General features: G+C 40.0%; 1 protein-coding gene across 2 annotated transcripts in view; it reads right to left on the bottom strand.

Moving 5' to 3' along the window:
- The window catches only part of ANKFN1 (ankyrin repeat and fibronectin type III domain containing 1), a 359,995-nt gene that overhangs the window by 119,664 nt on the left and 218,420 nt on the right, over nucleotides 1–21,911 (bottom strand). The gene's annotated exons all lie outside the window — the stretch shown is intronic.

Genomic DNA, 21,911 nt, shown 5'->3' with positions numbered 1-21,911 from the left:
TTAACATCTGAGGCAGTGGGATTAGTTGGGGGTGATGGATCTTCATCTATTTAGATGTCAATTTTTGTTAAAATTTAAGCTACTTGACCCATGTTTTTGAGTATGAGTATAAAATTAACTTTATAATTTTATAAAACTATATATAATTTTTCTAATTTTAAAAATTTTATTAATTTTATTTTTCTTTTCTTTGGAGTTGGGGTAGACTGGTAGAATAGGAGAGTTTGATATTATTTCATACACTACATTTAGCTTTCTGCAACTATATGATTTGAAACTAGAAAAATCAAGATGGGGGAAGAAACTATTAGAAACTTCCTTTAAGCTGATGGGTGGTGGAAAAGCCGGTGGGATAGTGTAGTCCTTAAGAGGAAAGACCCTAGGATCAATGATTGGGATTAAATTTGATTCTGGCATATACTGACTGTGGGACCTTCAGCAAGTTCTTGTCTTTGCCTTAGGTTCCTCATTCATTAGGAGAGGATAATAGTAGTACCTACTCCACAGGACTGTATGAGGTTTAGAAGAAGCAATGCCTATAAAGTCCTGACCCAATGGCTAGCACATGGTATGGGCTTGACAAGTATTCATCACTATTTTTAGGTAGGTATAATAATATTATAATAATTATTAAATGTATAATCTTAACTTTGTTATAAAATGTCAAAAAAAAGACAGAAGTTTCTTCAAGGAGTAGATTTCTTTGGGATGTAAAAGTAAGAGTGATTTTTTCCTGCTCTTTGCAATGTTTGATGTTCTTTTTTTTTGGAGACGAAGTCTAGCTCTGTTGCTCAGGATGGAGAGCAGTGGCACGATCTCAGCTCACTGCAACCTCCACCTCCTGGGCTCAAGTGATCCTCTTTCCTCAACCTCCTGAGTAGCTGGGATTACAGGCGTGTGCCACCATGCCCAATTAATTTTTGTATTTTTAGTAGAGACAGGGTTTCACCATGTTGGCCAGGCTGGTGTTGAACTTCTGACCTCAAGTGATCTGCCTGCCTTGGCCTCCCAAGTGTTGGGATTACAGGTGTGAGCCACCGTGCCTGGCCCGTGGCCCCTTCTTAAAATGTGCTCTCAAACAGTAGGGTGTAGATGAGGTGAAAAAGATGCTGCACACATTATAGTTTCTGGGGACCCAGCTGACAACAAGCGTTTTTTTGTTTGTTTTGTTTTGTTTTGTTTTCATTTTGTTCCAGGAGAGAGAAGTGATGTCATTTTATTCATTCAATAGCTATTTTTGGAACTATTACTCTACAGATGTTGGCCACTTGAGGGATGCAAAAGTGAGTTAGACGCAGAGTCTGCATTGAAGAAGTTCCAGGGAAGGGAATCATGCTTCCCCCCACCTTTGTTTTTCTTTTTTGAGTCAGAGTCTTGCTCTGTCGCCAGGCTGGAGTGCAGTGGAGCGATCTTAGCTCACAGCAACCTCCACCTTCCGGGTTCAAGTGATTCTCGTGCCTCAGCCTCCCAAGTAGCTGGGATTACAGGCATGCACCACTATGCCTGGCTAATTTTTGTATTTTTAATAGAGGTGGGGTTTCTCCGTGTTGGCCAGGCTGGTCTCAAACTCTTGACCTCAAGTGATCTGCCTGCCTTGGCCCCCCAAAGTGCTGGGATTACAGTTGTGAGCCATGGCACCCAGCCTACAATGTTCTATGATTATTATATTGGTTTTTCCATTGGTCCTCTAGAACAATTTGTCTTTTCAGTCTTTTCACCCTGGAATTCTTTATGGACCTTCTCTGTCCCACTCAGTGTCTTTGGGAGGCTGATACCTATGGACTGCATCACCCAGGGCCCCTGGCCCTCGGGCTGCTAGTTGGGTACAGCCAGTGCCTCTGTATGGCTGTGGTTGTGTCCTTTCACACAACAGCGTCTGATTGGTGCTCCTCTCACCCCACGTTTTACCCCACTCCTTTTCAAGTGTAGGGGTGATAAGACCGGCCCAATGTTGTTAGTCTCTAAGTGCTTTAAAATCCCTTGTCCTTTCATGAACCCCCGTCACCTTCATTAAAATAATGAAATAATCCCTTCATTAAAATTTCTTCAAAATTCAAGATGAGCGTGGCTTCTGTTTTCCGCTGGAACCCTAGCTGATATAAGGAGCCTACATTATTTTTATAATTGGAAAAATTGTATTAAAACAACACAAAGGGACACCTTCCACCCCCAACCTCCCAAAGGGAAGTACCCTTCAGGGACTGGAGAGGCCCTTCAGCTTCCAGACTTGAGGGTGATTATTTTTGTTTCAGTTTTGAGCCTTCTCATGAAATTAGGCTTCAGGCTACAACACCTATTTCTTAGAAAAACACACTTTTTCCTGGAGAGAAATTCTAGAAAGCAGTCGCGGACTATTGACAAACTATAATGCTGCAAAGGGATCTGGCCAAAAATGATTCAAGAGAAAAATCTCTGCAGGGAGAAGGTGACCTAGAAAGCGGCTCATCATCTGCAGTGCCGGCTGCGTGTCCAGTTGGGTAGTCACAGACACAGCTCTGCTTGAGTCTGCATGTGCCTTGAGTGGAGACCTGCCTCTGTGGCCACTGGAAACTCAGTCCCTGAGGCGTATGGGCTCAGCAACTGCCAGGCTCCCAGGGGATAAGTGATACCATTTGTTCAGTCCAGGGGTGGGGATGGCGGTAGCTGGGGGGCAGGGGAAACTTGGCAAGTCACTATGTACTGCTCCACTGTTAAATCTCCACTGGCAGGCTGACTTTTCCCCAGGAGGAAGTATGGAGAGGAATCTCACAGTTGCATGGCAATAAAGAGCTGCCTGGTGGGCCTCCATCTCCGCCAAGAGGCTTCATGGCTCCAGAGTTCCTGAGGGGTGTATGACAGGGAAGAGGGAGGAATAAGCTGCTCTACTAAGTTGGTGACATAATCACCTTTGCAGAAACTTTCCAGTGGCAAGTGTGTTGAAGACAGTGAGCTTGGAGGAGCCACCATAGTGTAAGATGAAACTGAAGACAAGGGGCAGGGGTCTGAGAAGAGAGCTTTGAACCACAGTACTTACAAAAGAAAATGATTTGAGGTGAGGCTCACTGAAAGAAGGGTGTTGGACAAAGTCAGTTAAAAAGTCTTGCCTCAACACTTTGGTCAATGACAGGTTTTATTTTCTCTACACTGCAAAGTGAATTCTTATGTTGGTGAGCTTTGTTTTCACCACTAACATCCAAGCTCCATAAACAAGGGGACTGTGTTTAGTGTGTTCGTTGCTGCATACTCAGAGCCTTGTGCACTACCTGATACATCATGAACACTTAGTATTTATTGACTGGTAAAGGAATGGATGCCTAAATATTAGTAAATTCCTGCACTGCTTGGCTAGGAACTCCACTATTACGGCAGGAACTGTGCTGATCTTATTTACTGCTGCATCTGTGGTGACTAGAAAAATGCCTGGCACATAGTAGGAACTTCAGTGGTGCTTGTTGAATGATGGGTGAATGAATGAGTGAATGAATGAGTAAATGACATCTTAACTATATGCTCCCTACAGGGAGAAATCATGTATAGCACATCTTCACTGTGCCCACATTACCTAGCTGAAGGTTTTTTGAATAACAAACAAATAATACCTATTCTTATGTTTTCCTTTTGCTTTTACACAGAATTTTTGCTTTCATAGTTGTTTCTTATCAAGAGTTTAGTTCAGCTCAACAACTAGCCAGGTACTGTGCACTGACAGTTAATAAGGTGTAATTTCTTTTTGCCCTCAAGTTATCCATAGAGACAGGCATGCAAATAAATGTCATGTTGTCTAATGTGTTGAGTGAAAATAGTGTTTGCAGGCCACTGAAGTATTACAGAGGATGTAAGTGGCTGGTTTTGTATGGGTGGGAGGTGGGGGCCAGTGAGGGCTTTGTTTTGAAGGATGACTAAGGGTTTATTGGGCAGAGAAGAGGTTTGGAGGAAGGAAAGAACATGTCTAAAGAATGAGAAATTTCCACTGGACTCTTCCCTGCAGTGATGTTAGGTAGGAAGAGTTTTAGGTGGATTCCTCAGAGGTATTGTATCCAAATGGCCAAAGACTCAGTTCTGTTGGCATCAGAGCCACTCAGGCCACAGGACTGAAGGTTTTGTTTAACTGTGGGCCTTACACTTAAGAGAAAGAGTCACTATACCATATGAAGGCCAATGAAAGGAACAGGGGATATTTTATAGCCTGGAACAAAATGACCTAAGGCAGGAAAAAGAGGAAGGTGATAGCGATTTTCAAATATTAGAAGAGCTGCTATTCAGACTTCCTGGGTGCTCTTGGAGGTTAGAGCTAAAATCAGTGGAAAGTTATCAGGGAGCTTTTTCATATGACAAGAGCTGGCACAATGCGAGGCATATAATAGTTAAATGGTAAATATTAGAGAAAGTTTTCTGAAATATGGTTCCTCTAACTTCTGATGCTGTTCCTGGTTCCACAATCTGGAGCAAAAGGATTGGCAGATGGTCCTGAGATTGAGAAAGCCAGATACACCCTGAGCCTGCTTATTGGCCAGACTGTAAATCATCTCAACAGTTGTTTATTTATTTTTGGTTGGTTCTGAAATTTTTCCATATCGTGTGAAATATTTGGAGAAGATTAGGAGTTTCTGTAGTGTGTTTGGTGTGCCCACGGTGTGTTTATTTTATCTGTGACTCAGCCCACCTGATTTTAAAATGAATGACACAAGCCAGAAAGGTTAGAAACTCCTATTCAACAATGGAAAAATCTGCCCTACTGGGAAGTGCATCCCTTGTGTGTAGCGCTATTCACTCCAAGGCTGGAGATGCCCTCTAAGGGACCTGTGGGGGTAGAGCAGAAGATGGGAGATAGGGCTAAATGACTGGCTTGCCATCATGAACAGGATACCTCCTTAGGCTTTAGGTGATTCAGAGACCAATTCATGCATTTGTTGGTTAATTCAGAGACATTTTATTGCCCAGGATTTGCTGGTGGTTACTGATGGGCCCTTGCGTAACAATGCGTGGGTTCAACTCCCTGCTCAGCCCTTACTTATTATGGGACCTTGCACAAATTTCTTAACCTCCTTGTATCTCAGTTTTCTCAACCATGAATTAGAGGCAATAATGCCTCCTAAAGATACGCTGTGAGAATTAAGTCAATTCATGTATATAAAGTCATAAGAACATGGCTTGGCATGTAGGAATCACTTAGTATGTATTATTATTACTCCATAAAATGTAAGCTCCACAGAGATGGGGATTTTTGTCTGTTTGTTTATGGTTACATCCCCGCTGCCTAGAATACAGTCTGACATGTAATAGCTGTCACTAAATTGTTAATGAGTAAATACATTAATTAACTGAGTACCTATTTTATATATGGGTATGTCCTATGCTAGGAATACAGGAATGAACAAAACATTATGGCTTACATGAGACTTACAGTCTGGTGGGAGGGATAGATATTAAAAACTTGACCATATGTTCTCAGCCTGGATGAACATTAGCATCACTTAGTAGCTCTTAAAAATTATGTATTCTCGGTCAGGCGTGGTGGCTCACGCCTGTAATCCCAGCACTTTGGGAGGCTGAGGCAGGTGGATCACGAGGTCAGGAGTTCAAGACCAGCCTGGCCAAGACGGTGAAACCCTGTCTCTACTAAAAATACAAAAAAATAGCAGGGCATGGTGGCACATGCCTGTAATCCCAGCTACTCCAGAGGCTGAGGCAGAGAATTGCTTAAACCTGGAGGGGCAGAGCTTGCAGTGAGCTGAGATAGCGCCACTGCACTCCAGCCTCGGTGACAGAGCGAGACTGTCACCCAGTGAGACTGTGTGTGTGCACATATATATATGTACACACACACACACACACACACACACATATATATATATGTATTCTTGGGCCTTCAAGAATACATATATATATTTGTACACACACACAGACAGAGCGAGACTGTGTGTGTGTTGTACATATACATATATATATGTACAACACACAGACACACATACATATATATATATATGTATTCTTGGGCCTTCACCCTGCAAAGACTCAGATTTGATTGGTCTTAGAAGGGATCCCCAGTGATTCCAACGTGCAGCTTGGTTTGAGAATTCCTGGTCTAAATCTTCCGAAGTGTCCACGGAACATTTTCCCCATGAAACATGCAGTGATGGTCAAATTAAATTCGGGAAATATTTTATTATATATATTAGATGTGAAAGACTCTAAGAAGTTCTATAATAAAGAAATCTGTTTAAACTTAAAAATATACTATATAAATAAATAGATGCTTGCAGCTGTAAATATTACTTCGAAGAAAAGGTGGAGGGCATAATAGCACTTATGATAGGCCTGGTCTGGAGTAAATACTTAGAAAATGCTTCTCTGAAGACATTTATGTGGCCAACGAACATATGAAAAAAAGCTCATCATCGTTGGTCATTAGAGAAATGCAAATCAAAACCACAATGAGATACCATCTCATGCCAGTTAGAATGGAAATTATTAAAAAGTCAGGAAACAACAGATGCTGGTGAGGATGTGGAGAAACAGGAACACTTTTACACTATTGGTGGGACTGTAAACTAGTTCCACCATTGTGGAAGACAGTGTGGCAATTCCTCAAGGATCTAGAACCATAAATACTATTTGACCCAGCAATCCCATTACTGGGTATATACCCAAAAGATTATAAATCATTCTACTATAAAGACACATGCACAAGTATGTTTACTATAGCACTATTAAAATAGCAAAGACTTGGAACCAACCCAAATGCCCATCAATGATAGACTGGATAAAGAAAATGTGGCACATATACACCATGGAATACTATGCAGCCATAAAAAAGAATGAGATCATGTCCTTTTCAGGGACATGGGTGAACCTGGATGCCATCATTCTCAGCAAACTATCACAGGAACAGAAAACCAAACACCCCATGTTCTCACTCATAAGTTGGAGTTGAACAATTAGAACACATGGACACAGGGAGGGGAACATCACACACTGGGGTCTGTCAAGGGGTAGGGGGCAAGGGGAGGGAGAGCAATAGGACAAATACGTAATGCATGTGGGGCTTAAAACCTAGATGATGGGCTGATAGGTGCAGCAAACCACCATGGCACACGTATACCTATGTAACAAACCTGTGTGTTCTACATATGTACTCCAGAACTTAAAGTAAAATTAAAAAATAAAAAATAAAAAAAAGAAAATGCTTCTCTGAAGAAATGTCTTTTAAAAGACACCTGAACAATCAGTGGGCAAGTCAGTGGGAGAGGCAATGTACTCAGCACAGGGACCATCATGTACAAAGGTCCTGTGGTGGGGGAACTGGTTCAAGAGCAAAAAGAAGGCCAATGCTTGTGTAATGTAGCAGGTGTGGAATAGAAATGAAAAAGACACAGTTTCTGCCTTCAAGGAACTCATATCTCAGGAAAAAACTCACATATTCCAAAAACTTCTTATTACTCCATGGGTCTATAACTTTCCAAATATTACAGGAAGAAGAAGAAATCAGTGTCAGGAATAATCCTTCACCAACTGACATAAAACCTCAGTTTTGTGTTTGTCTCTAGCTAACTTACACAATTTTTTGAAATACCAGATACACTTCCACAAGTGTTGGCTTAAGCTAATGTTAGTCTGAGGTCATGTTTACTGAGCATACAGCTGAACAAGAAGGAGAAGTGACTTGGAACTTGAATCAAGAGGCCAAACCAACACACATGCCTACCTATCCCTTTTCTCTCTAAATCCTTTAAAAGGTAAACAAGGTATTTTAAAATGTATCCATTAGCTAGAAAACAAGAAAGGGAGCTATACACACCCTCTTCTCCTCTTGGCAACCACTAATCTGTTCTCTACTTCTATTATCATTTTAAAAGTGTTACATAAATGGAATTGTGTAGCATTTAGACTTCTGGGATTGCCTTTTTTACTTAGTAGAATTCTCAGAAGATTCATCCAGATTGTTGTATGTATAAATAGTTTGGTTTTTTAATTGCTGAGTAGTATTCCATGGTATGGATATACCACAATTTAACCATTCACCAATTTAAGGACATCTGGATTATTTCCAATTTGGCTATTAGGCATAAAGTTGCTATAAACATTTGTGTACACGTTTCTCTATAAAAGTAAACTTTCATTTTTCTGGGATAAATGCCAAGTGGTAGGATGTACGGTAGTTGCATGTTTAGTTTTTTTTTTTTTTTTTTGAAATTGCCAAACAGTTTTCCGGAGTGGCTGTATCATTTTACATTCCCACAAACAATGTAAGAGCAACCTAGTTTCTCCAAATCCTTGCCAGCATTTGCTGTTGTCACTATATTAAAATGCTTTGTTACTGTGATAGGCATGTAATGATAGTTCATTGCAGTTTTAATTTGCATTTCCCTAATGGCAACCCTAGTGAGTTATTACTATGTAGTAGAACAGGAGTAGAGAATACGCTGAGAGGGAAAACAGATACTACTCTTGGGGAAATAAGTAATACTCTGAAAGGAACATTTGAAAGGAAATGAGAATATGTTGATTGTAAATAAAGTAGAAGAGAAAAAAGGTAATTAGAGATATGAAGAAAATACATGGAAAAGGAAATATAATCATAGTACACTACTTTGCAATATCAAAAATGTGCACACTCATAATGTATAAACATAGTTGGCAATTAAAAATAGAAATATAGCTATGTTGAGAGAATAAGGGAGTGCAGAGGACAGCAGTATTATAAGAGTTAAATGCTTTTCTTTTATAGCTATAATTGCACAGATATTGATAAATCAAGAAATAGCTGACTGGGTGCAGTGACTCATGCCTGTAATCCTAGCACTTTGGGAGGCCAAGGTGGGTGGATCACTAGAGGTCAGAAGTTCGAGACCAGCCTGGGCAACATGGTGAAACCCCGTCTCATTAGCTGGGCAGTGGTAGTGTGCACCTATAGTCTCAGCTACTCGGGAGGCTGAGGCATGAGAATCACTTGAACCCAGGAGGTAGAGGCTGCAGTGATGCAGTGAGCCAAGATCATGCCACCGAACTCCAGCCTGGGTGACAGAGTGAGACTCCATCTCAAAAAAAAAAAAAAAAAAAAAGAAAGAAAGAAAGAAAAAGAAAAAAGAAAGAAATAGCCATAGAAGCTTATTAATTAGAGAGGTAACTGCTAGAACTAAAAAAAGTTAAAAGTGGCTGACTATGAGAAGGAGTAGGAAGAATGAAGAAAACCACTGCCTATCTTTCATTATAAGCTTTTCAGTACAAATTAAAAAAAAGTCGCCTATATCACTTTGGACAAAACAATTAAATGTGTATACAAAAAAAGACAGACTCTTAGATTGAGTATATAAGTTAACTATATACCCTTTACAAGAGACAAATGCATTGCAAATGTCCTAGAAAGGAGAACCACAGGTAGAGAAAAGACAGCAGGCAATGGAAACATAGAGGAAGAAATGTGAACTACAACTGAAATAGAAATCAAGTCAAACTGCATGAAACAAGACAAATCAAGCAGATTTTTCAGAGATCAAAGACCAAAGGGACAAATATTTTAAGGAAAAAAACCAGGGTACTTAAACAACACACACACACATTCATACTTTATAACCTAATGGAGTTTACGCACTCTTTTCAAATATCACATATGGCACGTATACAACTGATTCAGTAGTTAGCCACAAGTAAGAATGTTAAATTCCCAAAAGGACTGTAGTCCATATTTTTGGATTTTTAACATATGATATGTGCATAATAAAATTAGACATTAACGATAAAAATACACCAGATAAAATCTGGCCACTTGGAAATTTAAAGTGATTCCTTGAAAAACTCTTGGATTAACATGGAAGTGAAACAAATTACAAATTGTTTACAAATAAGTGATAGTTACAACACCACATTTTAAACTTTTTGGATATGGACAAAACAGTACTCAGGGGAACATTTATAGCCTTAAACCCATGGATTAGAAAACAAGAAAAATAAAGGAACAAGTAAATTAAGTTTCAAATAAAAGAAAAGCAAAACTAGTAAGGAAACAATAAAGTAAGCCCATAGAAAGTAGCAGGAATTGGTAACATTAAACCCAAAATTAATAAAATAGAAAATAAGCATAAAATAGAATTTATGAATCAAAAAGCTCTTCAAACAAACCAACAAAATAGTCAAATGTTCAACAATTATAAAAGAAAAGGCACAAAAGCATAAACTTTTGAAATATTAAAGGGGCTATAATCACAGTGATTTAAACATTATGTTCAACAACACTGTATCAATAATCGTAATCCAGATGAAAATGATGATTTTCTAGGAAAAATATAGTAAAATCATGATACAATTTAACATATCTTTCTTAAACAAAATAAAACAAAAACACTTCTTACTAAGCTGGTAAGAAAATAAGACTTCTTAAATCCGATAAAGGATATCCACCAGAAACCTACAGTAGATGTCATACTTAATGGTAAAATATCAGATGAATTTTGATAAAAGATGATAAGAGAGACAGATAGAAACTCTCACAGCTACTATTCACAGTTTAGTGGGAACTGAATTCACATTGATTCTTGTCAAACAAGTGAGACCAGAAAAGGAAAAAAAAAATTAGAAAGAGACAAATGCATCATCCTTAAAGAAATATGCAAAAACAAAAAACAAAAAACAACTCATGAGATGCAAGATAATCTACTGATAAAAAGCTATTACTAAGAGATTTTAGTAAAGCAGCCAATTAAAGTTTTTCTTTTTTTTTCTTTTTTCTTTTCTTTTATTATTATTATACTTTAAGTTTTAGGGTATATGTGCACAATGTGCAGATTAGTTACATATGTATACATGTGCCATGCTGGTGTGCTGCACCCATTAACTTGCCATTTAGCATTAGGTATATCTCCTAATGCTATCCCTCCCCACTCCCCCCACCCCACAACAGTCCCCAGAGTGTGATGTTCCCCTTCCTGCGTCCATGTGTTCTCATTGTTCAATTCCCACCTATGAGTGAGAACATATGGTGTTTGGTTTTTTGTCCTTGCGATAGTTTACTGAGAATGATGATTTCCAATTTCATCCATGTCCCTACAAAGGACATGAACTCATCATTTTTTATGGCTGCATAGTATTCCATGGTGTATATGTGCCACATTTTCTTAATCCAGTCTATCATTGTTGGACATTTGGGTTGCTTCCAAGTCTTTGCTATTGTGAATAGTGCCGCAATAAACATACATGTGCATGTGTCTTTATAGCAGCATGATTTATAGTCCTTTGGGTATATACCCAGTAATGGGATGGCTGGGTCAAATGGTATTTCTAGTTCTAGATCCCTGAGGAATCGCCAAACTGACTTCCACAATGGTTGAACTAGTTTACAATCCCACCAACAGTGTAAAAGTGTTCCTATTTCTCCACATCCTCTCCAGCATCTGTTGTTTCCTGACTTTTTAATGATTTCCATTCTAACTGGTGTGAGATGGTATCTCATTGTGGTTTTGATTTGCATTTCTCTGATGGCCAGTGATGGTGAGCATTTTTTCATGTGTTTTTTGGCTACATAAATGTCTTCTTTTGAGAAGTGTCTGTTCATGTCCTTCGCACAGTTTTTGATGGGGTTGTTTGTTTTTTTCTTGTAAATTTATTTGAGTTCATTGTAGATTCTGGATATTAGCCCATTGTCAGATGAGTAGGTTGTGAAAATTTTCTCCCATTTTGTAGGTTGCTTGTTCACTCTGATGGTAATTTCTTTTGCTGTACGGAAGCTCTTTAGTTTAATTAGATCCCATTTGTCAATTTTGGCTTTTGTTGCCATTGCTTTTGGTGTTTTAGACATGAAGTCCTTGCCCATGCCTATGTCCTGAATGGTAATGCCTAGGTTTTCTTCTAGGGTTTTTATGGTTTTAGGTCTAACGTTTAAGTCTTTAATCCATCTTGAATTAATTTTTATATAAGGTGTAAGGAAGGGATCCAGTTTCAGCTTTCTACATATGGCTAGCCAGTTTTCCCAGCACCATTTATTAAATAGGGAATCCTTTCCCCATTGCTTGTTTTTCTCAGGTTTGTCAAAGATCAGATAGTTGTAGATATGTGGCATTATTTCTGAGGGCTCTGTTCTGTTCCATTGATCTATATCTCTGTTTTGGTACCAGTACCATGCTGTTTTGGTTACTGTAGCCTTGTAGTATAGTTTGAAGTCAGGTAGCGTGATGCCTCCAGCTTTGTTCTTTTGGCTTAGGATTGACTTGGCGATGCGGGCTCTTTTTTGGTTCCACATGAACTTTACAGTAGTTTTTTCCAATTCTGTGAAGAAAGTCATTGGTAGCTTGATGGGGATGGCATTGAATCTATAAATTACCTTGGGCAGTATGGCCATTTTCACGATATTGATTCTTCCGACCCATAAGCATGGAATGTTCTTCCATTTCTTTGTATCCTCTTTTATTTCATTGAGCAGTGGTTTGTAGTTCTCCTTGAAGAGGTCCTTCACGTCCCTTGTAAGTTGGATTCCTAGGTATTTTATTCTCTTTGAAGCAATTGTGAATGGGGGTGCACTCATGATTTGGCTCTCTGTTTGTCTATATTGGTGTATAAGAATGCTTGTGATTTTTGTACATTGATTTTGTATCCTGAGACTTTGCTGAAGTTGCAGCCCTGAGATTTTGGGCTGAGACAATGGGGTTTTCTAGATATGCAGTCATGTCATCTGCAAACAGGGACAATTTGACTTCCTCTTTTCCTAATTGGATACCCTTTATTTCCTTCTCCTGCCTAATTGCCCTGGCCAGAACTTCCAACACTATGTTGAATAGGAGTGGTGAGAGGGCATCCTTGTCTTGTGCCAGTTTTCAAATGAAATGCTTCCAGTTTTTGACCATTCAGTATGATATTGGCTGTGGGTTTGTCATAGATAGCTCTTATTATTTTGAGATATGTCCCATCAATACCTAATTTATTGAGAGTTTTTAGCATGAAGGGTTGTTGAATTTTATCAAAGGCCTTTTCTGCATCTATTGAGATAATCATGTGGTTTTTGTCTTTGGTTCTGTTTACATGCTGGATTACATTTATTGATTTGCGCATATTGAGCCAGCCTTGCATCCCAGGGATGAAGCCCACTTGATCATGGTGGATAAGCTTTTTGATGTGCTGCTGGATTTGGTTTGCCAGTATTTTATTGAGGATTTTTGCATCAATGTTCATCAAGGATATTGGTCTAAAATTCTCTTTTTTGGTTGTGCCTCTGCCCGGCTTTGGTATCAGGATGATGCTGGCCTCATAAAATGAGTTAGGGAGGATTCCCTCTTTTTCTATTCATTGGAATAGTTTCAGAAGGAATGGTACCAGTTCCTCCTTGTACCTCTGGTAGAATTGGGCTGTGGATCCATCTGGTCCTGGACTCTTTTTGGTTGGTAAGCTATTGATTATTGCCACAATTTCAGAGCCTGTTACTGGTCTATTCAGAGATTCAACTTCTTCCTGGTTTAGTCTTGGGAGAGTGTATGTGTCGAGGAATTTATCCATTTCTTCTAGATTTTCTAGTTTATTTGCGTAGAGGTGTTTGTAGTATTCTCTGATGGTAGTTTGTATTTCTGTGGGATTGGTGGTGATATCCCCTTTATCATTTTTTATTGCATCTATTTGATTCTTCTCTCTTCTCCTCTTTATTAGTCTTGCTAGCGGTCTATCAATTTTGTTGATCCTTTCAAAAAACCAGCTCCAGGATTCATTAATTTTTTGAAGGGTTTTTTGTGTCTCTAATTCCTTCAGTTCTGCTCTGATTTTAGTTATTTCTTGCCTTCTGCTAGCTTTTGAATGTGTTTGCTCTTGCTTTTCTAGTTCTTTTAATTGTGATATTAGCGTGTCAAGTTTGGATCTTTCCTGCTTTCTCTTGTGGGCATTTAGTGCTATAAATTTCCCTCTACACACTGCTTTGAATGTGTCCCAGAGATTCTGGTATGTTGCGTCTTTGTTCTCGTTGGTTTCAAAGAACATCTTTATTTCTGCCTTCATTTCGTTATGTACCCAGTAGTCATTCAGGAGCAGGTTGTTCAGTTTCCATGTAGTTGTCTGGTTTTGGGTGAGTTTCTTAATCCTGAGTTCTAGTTTGATTGCACTGTGGTCTGAGAGACGGTTTGTTATAATTTCTGTTCTTTTACATTTGCCGAGGAGAGCTTTACTTCCAACTATGTGGTCAATTTTGGAATAGGTGTGGTGTGGTGCTGAAAAAAATGTATATTCTGTTGATTTGGGGTGGAGAGTTCTGTAGATGTCTATTAGGTCTGCTTGGTGCAGAGCTGAGTTCAATTCCTGGGTATCCTTGTTAACTTTCTGTCTCGTTGATCTTTCTAATGTTGACAGTGGGGTGTTAAAGTCTCCCATTATTATTGTGTGGGAGTCTAAGTCTCTTTGTAGGTCACTCAGGACTTGCTTTATGAATCTGGGTGCTCCTGTATTGGGTGCATATATATTTAGGAGAGTTAGCTCTTCTTGTTGAGTTGATCCCTTTACCATTATGTAATGGCCTTCTTTGTCTCTTTTGATCTTTGTTGATTTAAAGTCAGTTTTATCAGAGACTAGGATTGCAACACCTGCCTTTTTTTGTTTTCCATTTGCTTGGTAGATCTTCCTCCATCCTTTTATTTTGAGCCTATGTGTGTCTCTGCATGTGAGATGGGTTTTATGAATACAGCACACTGATGGGTCTTGACTCTTTATCCAATTTGCCAGTCTGTGTCTTTTAATTGGAGCATTTAGTCAATTTACATTTAAAGTTAATATTGTTATGTGTGAATTTGATCCTGTCGTTATGATGTTAGCTGGTTATTTTGCTTGTTAGTTGATGCAGTTTCTTCCTAGCCTCGATGGTCTTTACAATTTGGCATGATTTTGCAGTGGCTGGTACCGGTTGTTCCTTTCCATGTTTAGTGCTTCCTTCAGGAGCTCTTTTAGGGCAGGCCTGGTGGTGACAAAATCTCTCAGCATTTGCTTGTCTGTAAGTATTTTATTTCTCCTTCACTTATGAAGCTTAGTTTGGCTGGATATGAAATTCTGGGTTGAAAATTCTTTTCTTTAAGAATGTTGAATATTTGCGCCCACTCTCTTCTGGCTTGTAGAGTTTCTGCTGAGAGATCCGCTGTTAGTCTGATGGGCTTCCTTTTGTGGGTAACCCGACCTTTCTCTTTGGCTGCCCTTAACATTTTTTCCTTCATTTCAACTTTGGTGAATCTGACAATAATGTGTCTTGGAGTTGCTCTTCTCGAGGAGTATCTTTGTGGTGTTCTCTGTATTTCCTGAATCTGAATGTTGGCCTGCCTTGCTAGATTGGGGAAGTTCTCCTGGATAATATCCTGCAGAGTGTTTTCCAACTTGGTTCCATTCTCCCCGTCACATTCAGGTACACCAATCAGACATAGATTTGGTCTTTTCACATAGTCCCATATTTCTTGGAGGCTTTGTTCATTTCTTTTTATTCTTTTTTCTCTAAACTTCCCTTCTCGCTTCATTTCATTCATTTCATCTTCCATCACTGATACCCTTTCTTCCAGTTGATTGCATCGGCTCCTGAGGCTTCTGCCTCCTTCACGTAGTTCTCGAGCCTTGGCTTTCAGCTCCATCAGCTCCTTTAAGCACTTCCCTGTATTGGTTATTCTAGTTATACATTCATCTAAATTTTTTTCAAAGTTTTCAACTTGTTTGCCTTTGGTTTGAATTGCCTCCTGTAGCTCGGAGTAGTTTGATCGTCTGAAGCCTTCTTCTCTCAACTCGTCAAAGTCATTCTCCGTCCAGCTTTGTTCCATTGCTGGTGAGGAACCGCGTTCTTTGGAGGAGGAGAGGCACTCTGCTTTTTAGAGTTTCCAGTTTTTCTGCTCTGTTTTTTCCCCATTCTTGTGGTTTTATCTACTTTTGGTCTTTGATGATGGTGATGTACAGATGGGTTTTTGGTGTGGATGTCCTTTGTGTTTGTTAGTTTTCCTTCTAACAGACAGGACCCTCAGCTGCAGGTCTGTTGGAATTTGCTAGAGGTCCACTCCAGACCCTGTTTGCCTGGGTATCAGCAGCGGTGGCTGCAGAACAGCAGATTTTCGTGAACCGCGAATGCTGCTATCTGATCGTTCCTCTGGAAGTTTTGTCTCAGAGGAGTACCCGGCCGTTTGAGGTGTCAGTCTGCCGCTACTGGGGGGTGCCTCCCAGTTAGGCTGCTTGGAGGTCAGGGGTCAGGGACCCACTTGAGGAGGCAGTCTGCCCGTTCTCAGATCTCCAGCTGTGTGCTGGGAGAACCACTGCTCTCTTCAAAGCTGTCAGACAGGGACATTTAAGTCTGCAGAGGTTACTGCTGTCTTTTTGTTTGTCTGTGCCCTATCCCTAGAGGTGGAGCCTACAGAGGCAGGCAGGCCTCCTTGAGCTGTGGTGGGCTCCACCCAGTTCGAACTTCCCGGCTGCTTTGTTTACCTAAGCAAGCCTGGGCAATGGCGGGCGCCCCTCCCCAGCCTCGCTGCCGCCTTGCAGTTTGATCTCAGACTGCTGTGCTAGCAATCAGCGAGACTCCGTGGGCGTAGGACCCTCTGAGCCATGTGCGGGATATAATCTCCTGGTGCGCCATTTTTTAAGCCCGTCGGAAAAGCACAGTATTAGGGTGGAAGTGACCTGATTTTCCAGATGCCGTCTGTCACCCCTTTCTTTGACTAGGAAGGGGAACTCCCTGACCCCTTGTGCTTCCCGAGTGAGGCAATGCCTCATCCTGCTTTGGCTTGTGCACGGTGCACTGCACCCACTGTCTTGTGCCCACTGTCTGGCACTCCCTAGTGAGATGAACCCAGTACCTCAGATGGAAATGCAGAAATCACCTGTCTTCTGCATTGCTCACGCTGGGAGCTGTACACCGGAGCTGTTCCTATTCGGCCATCTTGGCTCTGTTTCTAAAGTTTTTCTTAATTAGCAATACTCTTCTACTGTCCTGCAACTAAATGTCCTGAAAAGAGAGTTCATTCATAACAGCTGCAAAAACTGTAAAATATAGCTAGCATGAAACTCAATAGGAAGTATAGAATATCTATATAAAGAAAATAATTAGACTGTTCTGAATACATACAATTCAGCCTGATTAGGAAGACAGCTCATGAATGAGATTCTCCCCAAATTAATTTAGGAATATGATGTAAATCCAACAAATAAGGTTTTTAAAAGTGAACTTGACAGGCCAATTCTAAAATTCATTTGTAAGAGACAATGTGCGTGAATAACAAAGACATTTTGAAAAAGATTTTAATGGGGAGGAACTTGCCTTACCAGATGTTAAAATATGCTGTAAAATTATGGTATTTATGATAGTAACACAGGTATAGACAGATCAATGGGACAGTGTGTGACTCCACAAACAGTCCCTTCTGCTTCTAGTTAACCATACTAGAAAAATATTCTCTAGATAAAAGAGAGATACATATAAGGATTGTAACGTTATATAACAGAAAAAATTAAAACAACCAACATCCATCAATAGGAGAATGATGATACCTCTTTCTGTGGAATAGGAATACTATACAACTGTAAGAGGAGCCAAACACATTTACATAGATTTGTAATTTATACTGTTGAACTGTAAAAATATCACTGAGTTGAAAAACATCCAGTTGTAGGATTAGAAAAACAATATAATATTTGTATTAGAGCACATAAACAAAATTTTGTATATATCCATATGCATATACATATCAAAAAAGAATTTGTAAGGACATACATCAAACTCACTATAGAGTTTGAGGTATGAATACGACTGGAAGAAGGGTGAAGGACTTTGACCTTTTTTTTTTTTTTCTTGAGATGGAGTCTCACTCTGTCACCCAGGCTGGAGTGCAGTGGCACGATCTCAGCTCACTGCAAGCTCCGCCTCCCGGGTTCAAGCCATTCTCCTGCCTCAGCCTCCTGAGTAGCTGGGACTACAGGTGCCTGCCACCACGCCCAGCCAATCTTTCGTATTTTTTAGTAGAGACGGGGTTTCACTGTGTTAGCCAGGATGGTCTCGATCTCCTCACCTCATGATCCGTCCACCTTGGCCTCCCAAAGTGCTGGGATTATAGGCATGAACCACCGCGCCCGGCCTGACCTTTTATACATATATATTCCTACACAATATAGTTTGAGGGTTAACATTTTGTTAAATGATGAAAATGCAGAAAAGCTATTCTTGACAATATACATTATTGGAGAAAGGTTTTAAGGTGGTTTACAAGATGGTTGGAGAATAAATTGGCCGGATCCTGACAACTCAGCAACTAGTGAATGAAAGTAGGATGAGTAAGGATGTAGAAGCCTTAGTAGCTTAGAAGTGACTCTTGAGCAGTGTTGTCTTTCATTTTTCATCCTATCACCCCCACCAGACTTGTTATTTTTCCCCATCATACATTTTAATCACTAACCCCACTTTCATATTTTCACCCTAACACAAAAAATGTTAATCCGCTAAGTTTCATGTCCTCTGGACGTAACATTTCCTGCTCCTCCTCGTTGCTCTCATCTGCAAATCTTTGGCCTCCTCCCCACCTCTCTTTCCCCAAACAGGCTGAAGAAAGTTATAAATACTTTTGCTTTGTGGAATTGTATCACTTCAACCTAGTAATGAAGGTAGCTACCTCATACCTATGACCAGATTAGTCCTTCAATTAATTAAACATATAAATAATTATATTCTTTAATGGAATGCATTTTTCTTGATAGATAAATATCCACCCAACTACAAGGTGTAGGAGGAAAAAACAGAAAGGGTAAGAAGAATATAAATCACAGAGCAATGGGAACCTGTGCTCTGTGATGTCAGGGTTTTCTCCATTCTTGTAGAAAAGATAGTCCAAGTCGTCAGGTTATGATCAAGTTCACACTATTATTATAATAAATGATCGACCCTGAGGGTTTTAATGTCCCAATGGTAGACTCTCCTTCTTAGAAGCTGAAATGTCCCCTCATACACCACCCTGGAATTTTTTGGCTGCTTCTCCTGAGAAAGAAACTGAAGGTGATGGTCGGCAGAGATATGGGCCTGGTCACTGCAGAAGCAGATACACCATGAGCTCCTGAAAGGCCCTGGCAGTTTCTGCAAGGAGAGATGCTTTTTAATTTTAAAAAATGTCATCAAATGACGAGCAGTTAAACAATCTGCTATTACAAGTCCTTGTAGGGAGGAACTAGGGTGGTGGTTTCTAATCTGTTAGGGAATGAAGTAGGAAAAGACATGGGCAAGGATACCACCCAGAACCCGGGTACTGCACTCAGGCAATGCAGCAACTACTGCAGCATGTTGTAATTAGCAAACCCCAAGGTGTGGCCACTTCGAGGCCCAATGAAGAAAAAAAACACAAACTCGAAAATGTTTCATCTTGTGGATGGAAAAGAGGTTTTGTACTGCACCTCTTTCAGGATGCCTTCCTAACCATCCCCCAACCCTGCAAGGAGCAGTAAAATCACTTTTGCAAATGTTTTCTGTCTCAGGCCTGCAGAGAAATGACATAATCTGCAAATGAGAGGTTCAGGCAGGTGACCCAAGGCAGTGAGGAGAAAATGTGGTACAAACTTCTGGCAATTGTCCAAAGCATCGAAGCATCTGAAATAACTGTAGGTTTTCCTCTGTCAGCCATAAAAATGGGTGAGATGAGACTAAAAGATGCAAGCCTCCTTTGAATCCAGAGAGAAAACACCTCGAAACAGAGAGTAGATCTCCTAGCCCCGTTTTACTGCATTCAGGGGGAAATTCAGAAAAAATCATGTGGGTCTCACTGAAAACTGTTTCCTAGGTTTGATGTGGAAATTGATGCCTTTAATCTCCAAGTTGTGATGGCAGTTGGCCTGGTGCGTGCCCCCACGGTGTGAAGAAAACTTGAAAAGGGATGCTTTTAAAAAGATGTCAACATACCAACAAACTTATAAAACAATATGTTGATGGGTTGAGTGTAAACAAATGAGAAACAGAAGGATTTAGATTTCCTTTCAAATACACCCTAGCTTAAGCATGAAGGAGGAAAACATTGAGTTGTCAAAATAGGCTTGAGGTTTTGCTGAACCCAGAAATTCTGGAGAATAGTCTGAGATGTTTTTGCCAAACCCTAAATACTGCAGGGGTAAACTTTCCCTCTAACCAATTAGATAATTGCCATTTCATTCTGTAGATTTCTCAATTGTTTCTTCTTTTTCTTTTCTTTCTTTCTTTTTTGCAAACAAAATAATTACGCTAATATTTTCATAATTAAATAATTACTTCAACCCCTGAATTAAAAACTGCACTGCTGTTCCTGTGGATACAGTAGGCTGCCAGCTGTTTTAAATAACCCTTGAGAACGGTCAGGTTAAGGACTCAATTTATGACCTTATAAATTAACACAAGGAAACCTACTCCATAATGCAACAGACAATTCTATTTATAATGCTTAATTAATCCCCTCCAGTCTCTAACAGAACCCACTTGTGACCTTTCATTTCAACCTCACCCAAATGCAAGTCTCCTGAGATAAGAAGTGTTAATATGTGAATGCGGATAGAATTTGCCAGCATTATGGGCAAGTATTAAATTGCTGACAGTCTGGACTGGTTGGTTCCTGATAGCTCACTCATCAAAGTAAGAAGGAAATGTCAAGGTGGGCAGCACTGATGAAACTCTTCATCGAAATCCTGAGCTGGAGAGAGGCAGAAAGAAAAGAAAACGTCCATATCTAACATTGCCCAGAAATGCTTGCTCTGAATTTCAGTCTTGGCAGATTAGACAACCAAGAGAAGGTATCAGAGTTGTTTCAAAGGATGGCTGTGGGGGGCCATCCTGGGTGGTTTCATTTATCTGCTGTCCTTAGTACCCTAAGGCTGCTTTCTCTTAGACTGATACAGAAAATCCAGGGATAATCAATTCAATGCTGTCTTATCTAAGGTATTACAAACACAGTGGCGTTATCTGGAAAATTCTAAGTACCCAAGAAAGCTACAGGGTGTGGGCAGAGTAAAGTTTGCAGAGACATATGAAGTTCCTCCGAGGGACAGGCCTGAGAATGAGAAAGGAAGGCATGTGCACTACTTGAACATGTTTGTGGGCAGAGAGAGCCATATTGACCTGAATGCAAAGAAAGTCCACACTGTAGCCTGGAACCTTGGAATATGTGTGGAGAGCTTTATCAGCTTTTAGGGCTGTTCAGTGTAATTCCATATGTCCTTGTGAATCCAGAAAATAGCTTTCGTTTTTTGTTCCTCATATTCAAGAGTCAGCATAATGTGATGATTCTGTCTCTATTGTAAGCATTTAGGCAAATTCCTTAACTTCTCATTGCCTCTGTTTTTCCATCTGCAAAGTTGGAATCATAACAATACCTGTCTCATGAGATCATTGTGAGGATTAAATAGAGTTAAAACTTTAAACGGCTTTAAATGGTGCCTGGTGCATAGTAGGTGCTACGTAAGCATTAGCTGTTATCATCACAATACCTCTGCAGTACCTTTTTCCTTTGGGCTTTCCCTTTCTTTTCCCAATGCTGCCATTGTAGCCAGGTCAGGCTATCATGACCTCCCTCTTGAATAGGTTCATAATTCATCTCCTTCTTCTAAATCTCTATTTCTCTCAATAAATCATACACAGTATTACCACCCCAATCTTTCAAAAGTCTACCTCTGATCCTGTCCCTACCTTATTCAATGGCTCTGCTGAATTCATCACATAAAGTCTAAACTCCCTAGCCTTAATTTCGAGCCTCATTCTGTCCTTTTCTGTTGATCATAGTTTCATTCTTTAATCTTAACATCTTACTGTACCTTCTCATGACCCTATGCTTTTTCGGAGCCATGCTATTTTCTATTCCCTCTACTTGTTCCCTTAGTTTGCTCTACCTGTCCTGGTATGTTCTTGGTTTTATACCTGTGTTGACTGTCCTTTCCATTTGGAATTTACTTTCCCCCCAATATCTTCCAGGCCAAAGCCTACTTATCCTTCATAGCCAGGCCTGAATGCCACC

The sequence above is a fragment of the Pan paniscus genome, chromosome 19 (assembly GCF_029289425.2).
Source record: "Pan paniscus chromosome 19, NHGRI_mPanPan1-v2.0_pri, whole genome shotgun sequence".
Taxonomy (NCBI): Eukaryota; Metazoa; Chordata; class Mammalia; order Primates; family Hominidae; genus Pan; species Pan paniscus.
The sequence above is the reverse complement of the archived record's forward strand: the minus strand, read 5'-3'. Positions and strand labels throughout refer to the sequence as shown.